The sequence below is a fragment of the Camelus ferus genome, chromosome 1, assembly GCF_009834535.1.
Source record: "Camelus ferus isolate YT-003-E chromosome 1, BCGSAC_Cfer_1.0, whole genome shotgun sequence".
NCBI classification, from domain to species: Eukaryota; Metazoa; Chordata; class Mammalia; order Artiodactyla; family Camelidae; genus Camelus; species Camelus ferus.
Genome location: NC_045696.1, coordinates 121771608 through 121780393, shown reverse-complemented (window position 1 = coordinate 121780393; position 8786 = coordinate 121771608). Strand labels below are relative to the sequence as shown.

The 8786-nt window shown below is 39.1% G+C and overlaps 1 non-coding gene across 1 annotated transcript; it reads right to left on the bottom strand.

Moving 5' to 3' along the window:
• Positions 1 to 7686: 7686 nt before the first annotated feature.
• TRNAG-ACC lies at positions 7687 to 7758 on the bottom strand. Its single transcript has one exon. It is a non-coding gene; the product is annotated as a tRNA-Gly (tRNA).
• Positions 7759 to 8786: the final 1028 nt, after the last annotated feature.

Below are 8786 nucleotides of genomic sequence, written 5' to 3'. Positions count from 1 at the left end.
GCCCCTCAGGCTTCAGTAGTCCTCATTTTAACTGAAGTGTGTTGTGCAAATATACTTTTTGTTACATGCCATGATGTGAGAAAGACGGGGGATCTGATTTGTGCCCTCCGTGCACACTATTCTGAGAAGAGATGGTTTTCTTGGTCTTGGGTTCACAGATATTGTGAAGAAGGTTTGTCATGCTGGGCTAAACTGTTTACAAGGAGTATTCCCTGCACTGGAGTGTCAGGAAGGGATGGAGTTGGCAGATCCACTTCCTGGACCTCAGGGTTTATGTGAAGTCTTAGTGGAGGTAAGGTTGAAAAATGATTATTGCTGATGACCTTAAATGGAAGGCTTTTGACACCTCATCCTGAAAGAATGGGGAGCCCTCACATTAGTGAGGAGGAGAATGTCGATTTGAAATGGGCAGGGAAGCCAGTGAGGTAAAAGGGTGATTGATAAGAGGCCGGCATGAACTAATATGGCCTTGAATTTGCCTGATAGGGAATAAAAGGCAGGGACAGGTGCCAGAGACACTGCATGGAGATTGGGTGGGGATTCACTTGATACCAAGGGCGGAGGACAAGACATCTGCCTATCCAGCAACTGGGGTCCTTTCCCTGCTGGGTGTGTGCTGTGCCCCTGGGTTCTAGTGATGGGTGAGATGGCCTGTTCCCATCCTGGGGGGTCTTACCACGAGACAGGGCAGGACACCGTGGGAAAGAGGAAGGACGGGCAGGAGTGTGTCTGAGAGGTGGCAGCTGAGTGAGAACTGGAAGGTGACACAGGCCCTGAGATAGTGGGTCTTTGTTTTTAGGGGTGCTGAGTTTGAGCAAAGGTGAGGTGAGCTGGGTCGTGGAGAGGATGGTCTGAGATGTTTCTACTGCCTGGGAGAATGGGAGTATTGGTCAGACAGCCTAGCCTGTGGCCCTGGATGGCCACTCCCTGTTTCCCTGGGCTGGGAGAACACAGTGGGTTGAGATGTGGAGGTCCTGTGTGACCATCAGGACCTAGGACCCACATGAACTAGAGGGGTGTGTCTTTGACTCTGGCAAATCTCAGCTGGCTCTGTGGATTGGGTGCAGAACTTGATAAAAGAAAAAAAAATCATGTCTGTAGGTATAGATAGTTTTACTTCTTCCTTTCTGAGTTAAATACCTTGTATTTCTTTATTTTGCCTGATTGTATTCTAGCCAGGACTTCTAGTACTATGTTGAACAAGAGTGGTAAGAGTGGGCACCCTTGTCTTGGTTCTGATCTTAGGGGAAAAGCTTTCAACCTTTCAGCACTGAGTATGAAGTTAGTTGTAGCCATGTAGTATATGGCCTTTATGATGTTAAGATGTGTTCCTTCTAGAACCAGTTTGCTGAGAGTTTAGTCATGAAAGGATGTTGTTTTTTGTCAAATGCTTTTTCTGCATCTGTTGAGGGGATCATAGGATTTTTATCTCATGTTCTGTTAACATGATATGTCACATGTATTGATTTGCATGTATTGAATCATTCTTGCATCCCAGGGTTAAATCCCACTTGATCATGGTGTAAGATCCTTTTAATATATTTTGGAATGCAGTTTGCTGATATTTTGTTGAGAACTTTTGCATCCGTGTTCATCAGGGATATTGGTGTGAAGGTTTTGTTTCCTAGAGTGTCCTTATCTGGCTTTGGTATCAGGGTCCTGCTGGTCTTGTATTTGGGAGTGTTCCCTCCTCTTCAATTGTAGGGAAGAGTTTGAAAAAGATTGGTGTTAATTACTCTTTAAATGTTTGATGGACTTCACCAGTGAAACCAACTTGTGTGGGGTTTTCTTTTTTGGGAGGTTTTTGATTACTGATTCAATCTCCTTATCCATTATTGGTCTACTCTTATTTTTTATTTCTTCCTGATTTATGCCTTGGTTAGTTGTATGTTTCTAGGGATTTATTTTTTCTAGGTTATCCATTTTGTTATATATAATTGTTCATAGTACTCTCTCATGATACTTTGTACAGTTGACCCTTGAACAACTCAGGGATTAATCCATGTAGAATTTATAGTCGGTCCTCTGTATTCTTAGTTCCTCCACATCCCTGAATTCAACCAGCCATGGACCTTGTAGCGCTGTAGTATTTACTACTGTGCTGTTACTATTTGCATATAAGTGGACCCATGCATTTCACGTCTGTGCTGTTCAGGAGTCAACTGTATTTCTGTGGTATCACTTCTGTTTCTATTTATTGAGTTTTCTTTTTCTTAGTCTACCTATAGGTTTTATTTTAAAAAACAGTTCTTAGTTTTGTTGATCTTTTCTATTATTTCTCTGGTTTCTATTTCATGTATTTCTGCTGTGATCTTTGTTATTTCCTTTCTTATGCTAACTTTGGGGTTGGTTTATTCTTTTTCTAGTTCTTTGAGCTGTAAAGCTAGGTTATTTATTGAAGATCTTCCTTTTTCCTTACTGTAGGCATGTATCACTGTAAACTTCCCTCTTAGAACTGCTTTTGCAGCATCCCATAGTTTTGGTATGTGCTCACATTTCATTTGATTCAACATACTGTTTGATTTCCCTTGTGATTTCTTTGACTTGTTGGTTGTTCAGGAGTGTGTCATTTAATTTCCTCATATATGTGGGTTTTCCATTTTCCTGTTTTTGATTTCCACTTTTATACCAGTATCAGTAAAGATACTTGGTGTGATTTCAACCTTTTAAATTTGCTAAGATTTGGTCTGTGCCCTGTCATGTGATCTATCCTTAGCAATACTCTGTGTGTACAGAATTCTGTTGTATATTCTGTTGTTGGATGGGGTGTCTTATATATGTCCATTGGGTCCATTTGGTCGAACATATGATTCAAGTCCAGTGTTTCTTTATTGATTTTCTGTCTGGATGACCTATCCATTGCTGACAGTATGGTATTGAAGTCCCCTATTAGCGTATTGTTGTCTATTTCTCCTTTTAGCTCTGTTAGTATTTCCTTAATATATTCGGGTGCCCTGGTGTTGAGTGCATATATATATTTCCAATTGTTAATTCCTTTCCTTTTTGACTCTTTCTACATTCCTTTGTGAATTGGTGATTTCCCTCCATTGTGCACCTCTGATTTCCTCGTCTTCATCTTTTGTGAGCCTACTCAGATTTTTTGCTTTGTGGTTATAATGAGACTTACATAAAACATCTTATAGATGAAACAGTCTATTACTCTGATAACAGCTTAACTTCAATCACATACAAATCTTTACTCTTTTATTCCTACTACCTCTTTTATGTTTTTATGTCACAGTTTGCCTCTTTTTGTATTGGGTATTCATTAGCAAATTATAGTAGCTATAGTTATTTTCTATACTCTTGTTCTAACCTTTGTACTAGAGTTAAGTTTTAACACACCATCATATTAGAGTTTTCTAAGTTAGGCTATGTATTTATCTTCGTCAGTGTATATGTTTCATGTTACTAGTTAGCCTCTTTTCATTTCAGCTTTAAGAACTTCTTTTTAGCATTTCTTGTTAGACATTTCTGTTGGTGATGAATTATATCAGCTTTTTTTTTTTTTTTTTTGTCTTGTCTGGGAAAGTCTTTATTTCTCCTTCTTTTCTGAAGGATGACTTTGCCAGATGGAGTATTTTTGGTTGAGTTTTTTTTCTTTCTTTCATCACTTTGAATATATCATCCCACTCTCTCCTGAGCTGTAAGATTTCTGCTGAGAAATTCACTGACACCCCACTTTGGGTTCCTTTGTAGGTTACAGTCATCTTTTCTCTTGCTGCCTTTAGGTTTCTCTTTTTAAAGTGTTTGATTTTTGACAGTTTTATTATAATATGTCTTCGAGAGGACATTTCAGGTTGAGATAATGGGATAATCTATTTATTAGCTTCATGAAGTCTGTGTCCAAGTCTCTTCCCAGGTTTGGCAAGTTCTTAACTATTATTTCTTTAAATAAATATTCTGTCCTCTTTCTTCCTTCCTTTCCTTCTGGAACTCTAATGATTTGGATTTTGCTCTTTTGAAGATGTCTCATAGATCCTGTAGGCGTCTTCACTCTTTATCATTTTTTTTTTTTCCTTTTTTTCTCTTGAGACTGGATTATTTCCAAGTTCCTGTCTCATTGACGCTATCTTCGATGTGGTCTGCTCTGCTTTTGATGCTCTATTGCATTTTCCACTTCATTAAATTCTTAAGCTCCAGAATTTCTTTTGTTTTCTTTTTAATGATTTCTGTTTCTTTGTTATATTTCTCATTTTGATTGTGTACTGTTTCTTTATTTCATTAAATCATCTTTTTGTGGGTTTCTTTGTTTGTTTTTTGTAGCCCATGATGTTTCCTTAAAACAGCTATTTCGAATTTTTTATTGTGTATGTATTAGATTTTCGTGTTTGAGTTTGGTTACTGGGGGATTATTGTGATCTTGTGGTGATGTCACATCTCCTTCAGTTTTCATGCATCTGATGGAGTCCAGAACACACCAGCAGGAACTGCACTCCTTTAATGCCCTCCGGGAGTCTCATATGCTCTTCTCATGATTTGCTCCCTCTCCCCAGTCATGGACTCCCTCTGCAGTGCTCTGGATGCATGGTGAGAAATGAGAGAAAGGAGTCTCTTCAGTAGAGTCCCACACAGATTTAGAAACCAGGCATTCGGTCGGTGACTCTCCCTGTTCCCTGCAGGAGAAGCCACTGTCCATCTATTTAGCCATACGCCATACCTGTAACCTTACGTGGTGCCGGTAGAGACAAGCTGTTCCACTTACCCATTCCATCCAAACTCCTTTTTCTTCCCTCCAGTGGAGTGTTGGTCCTTCTCTGGAAATCTGGGCTTCCACAGAGGCTCTCTCATCTGAAGGTGACTGCCTGAGTCACTGCTCGCCCTGCACTCTCAGACTGTAGCTGAGAGGAGCTGGAACCAGTTCAGTCTCCTGTAGGTTTCACAGCTGGTGCTGAAGTCTGTGTGCTTATTACCCGGTGCTAGACTTGCCGTGGGTCCCGTGGGGTGAGGTGCTGGGCGGCACTTGTGTTCATGGATGATGCCTGTTTTCTGTTCTTAAAGGGGCGGACGAAACAAAGGATGCAGTGCACCACTGTGGTGCTGATGCCATGCCAGTGGAAGTTTTAATATTTGCACTTGTTAATTTTTTCTTGAATGTACAGAAGAGGTTTCTGGATCATTGATTTCTTGATTTACCAGACAGAAAATAACCAGTGTGTGGTTCCCTGAGTCCCAGGTCTCACCTATGGGGCAATGGAAGTCAAATATCCTACATACACAAACTCTGTACTGTACTCAAGGGATGAAGAAAAATAAGTTTTCTGTGCTTTTTACAAAGGGGGAAGGGGCAACTGTCTCTCTTTCCCTTTCTGAGAGAGTTTCCCTGGAAATGTGTAAGTCTTTGGAATAAATAAATCTCTCTGAAAAAGACAGGCCCATTTGTTTTCAATTTTCAGAAATGTAGACACATCCCTCCAGGGTTAAGAAAACCTCTGGAGCTTTCACAGCATGTACATACAATTGTAACTAATTGTTAAGGTTGCTTTAGCTCAGAATCCCAAATTTCTGTAAAGTTTGCCCTGACAGCCCAAACTATGCAGTAGTGAGAACATTTTCCCTATAGTCCCACAGAGGGACGTTTCTTTATGATAAAATCTGTCAGGAAAATGTAAATTTATCTATGCCAAATAACAGAAATGCAAATGCATAGGGGAAAAATTAGGCAGAATTAAACGGAGAGACAGTTTCATAAGCACAACTGGAGATTTTGCTACACGTCAGGTACTGATGTAGCAGCTGGAGTTTTCAAAAATCATCAAAGGCAGAAAAATCTGGACACACTGTCAGCTACATGTTTAAGAATGTTGGCAAATTTCCCTTGAGAAAGATCACTAGCAATGAACAAAAATACCTGTTTCCTTAGCTCCTAGCAGCCTTGGGACTTAATATTTTTTAATTTTTTATTTGTTGCTCTGATAGGCAAGGGTTAGTACTTGTACTTATTTGCATTTCATTAACTGCTAAGTGATTGAACATTTTTGCATATGTTTGATTTTTTTAAATGGAGTACATTGCTAATTTTAGGTGTATTGTTATAGTTTTCCTTTATTTATATTTTATATTTGCAAATATTTCCCCCTTGTCATTAACTTTTTTCCTTGTAAAAAAATTTTTATGTATGTATTTATTTATTTTAACATTTTTTATTGATTTATAATCATTTTACAATGTTGTGTCAAATTCCAGTGTAGAGCACAATTTTTCAGTTATACACAAACATACATATACTCCTTGTAACATTTTTTTCACTGTGAGCTACCATAAGATCTTGTATATATTTCCCTGTGCTACACAGTATAATCTTGTTTATCTGTTCTACAATTTTGAAATCCCAGTCTATCTGTACCCACCCCCCACCTCCTTGGCAACCACAAGTTTGTATTCTATGTCTATGAGTCTATTTCTGTTTTGTATTTATGCTTTGTTTGGGTTTTTTTGTTTTTTGTTTGTTTGTTGTTGTTTTTTAGATTCCACATATGAGCGATCTCATATGGTGTTTTTCTTTCTCTTTCTGGCTTACTTCACTTAGAATGACATTCTCCAGGAACATCCATGTTGCTGCAAATGACGTTATGTTGTCAGTTTTTATGGCTGAGTAGTATTCCATTGTATAAATATACCACATCTTTATCCAGTCATCCGTTGATGGACATTTAGGCTGTTTCCATGTCTTGGCTATTGTAAATAATGCTGCTATGAACATTGGGGTGCAGGTGTCATCCTGAAGTAGGGTTCCTTCTGGATATATGCCCAGGAGCGGGATTCCTGGGTCATATGGTAAGTCTATTCCTAGTCTTTTGAGGAATCTCCATACTGTTTTCCACAGTGGCTGCACCAAACTGCATTCCCAGCAGCAGTCAGGGAGGGTCCCCTTTTCTCCACAGCCTCTCCAGCATTTGTCATTTGTGGACTTTTGAATGATGGCCAGTCTGACTGGTGTGAGGTGGTAACTCATTGTAGTTTTGGTTTGCATTTCTCTGATAATTAGTGATATTGAGCATTTTTTCATGTGTCTATTGATCATTTGTATGTCTTCCTTGGAGAATTGCTTGTTTAGGTCTTCTGCCCATTTTTGGATTGGGTTGTTTATTTTTTTCTTATTGAGTTGTATGAGCTGCTTATATATTGTGGAGATCAAGCCTTTGTCGGTTTTCATTTGCAAAAATTTTCTCCCATTCCATAGGTTGTCTTTTTGTTTTACTTATGGTTTCCTTTGCTGTGCAGAAGCTTGTAAATTCCATTAGGTCCCATTTGTTTCCCCTTGTCATTAACTTTTAAACCATCCTTCTTACGTTCTTTAACTTAAAGAAGTTATAATATTTGTGTAGTCAAATCCACCTCTTTTTTTTTTTTTCCTTGTTTTTTCATTTGGTTTCTGCAACTTATTTTCCGTGATTCTACTGATGACTTACAGTTCATTCAGGGTGTTATCTCATTTTAAAACTTACCCTGTAAAAGCAAGGAAGACTCCCTCCAATCAATGAAGCATTGAAGTGGGCCAATTAATTTCTGTCTGTTTTTACCACTTAGACTGTTAGTTGAAGTATTTGCTACAGTATTATTCCTGTTCTATTTTATTCTATCCTTTCTTTCTTTCTATCTATCTATCTATCTATCTATCTATCTATTTATTTTGCAGGGCGGAGGGGGTGGTACTTAGGTTTATTTATTTAGTTAGTTTTTTGATGGGGGTACTGGGGATTGAACCCAGGACCTCATGCTTGGTAAGCAAGTGCTCTACCACTAAGAGATACCCTCCCCCACCCTATCCTATTCCTGTGCATTTAAATGTCTGTCTTCTTTTGGTTCTCAGATCATTCATCATTTCACAAAGCGGATCCAGACCAAAATGAAGGATCTTCTACAGCAGATGGAAGAAGGGCGGAAGACAGCTGGTCCCCATGATTGCTCTGCTTATACTGGTTGGACAGGTAACACTCTGGGCTGTAAGTAATTGATATGTCTGATTTTTGGATTATGATATGTAAGACATGGATTTGAAATGTTTTCCTTTTAAGATGACCAAGTTTTATACCTTTTAAAAGAAGTTTTAAACTGTCTTTATTGATGAGATGCTTTGTAATTTTATTTGTAAAGAAGTTCTTTTCTGTCTGAAGCTTAAATGTCATATGAAGTTAGTATGTCATATTTTTGTAACCTTAATTATCTGATGTAATATGTGGCTGTTTTTGAAAATGTAGTAAGAGCAGACTTACTTTCAGTGTTGCCAGTGACTAGGTTCTTGTCCTGTCACAGAAAGAATTCAGAGATGGGACGCAGAAGTTAAGAAAGTCAGGTAGGGATTTATTAAGGGATGGATAGCACACTCTCAAGGGGAGAGCGGGCAGGCTCCGGTGAGCGGCTGCCCTGTGTTTCTTTGGCAAGTTGATTACATAGGGTGTAAAAATGAATGGGCAGAATATTCATTGGGAGGGAAGGCTTTGGGGTCGTATTCCCTGATTTTCATCCCAGCTCCACCTTCCCAAGGTGGGAAGGGATTTTGTCCTTACTTAGTCCGGATTGGAAGTATCAGTGCATGATGGGTACTTCCAATCTGCAAGGCTAATTTTATTGAAATGAGGGCATAATGAGCAAAAGGTTACATCGGGACACTGGAAAGTCCTGTCTTTCCCCACCTTTCTTTGTTAGCCTCCAGGCCACTTGTCATCTCAAAATATGTGACCACTTAATCAGCCCGGAGGGTCCTGCTTTTCTTTCTCTGCCCAGGGACCCCTGTTGTTTACATGATGTAGGGTTTCCTGAATTTGCCTCTTTTCTGCCAATTC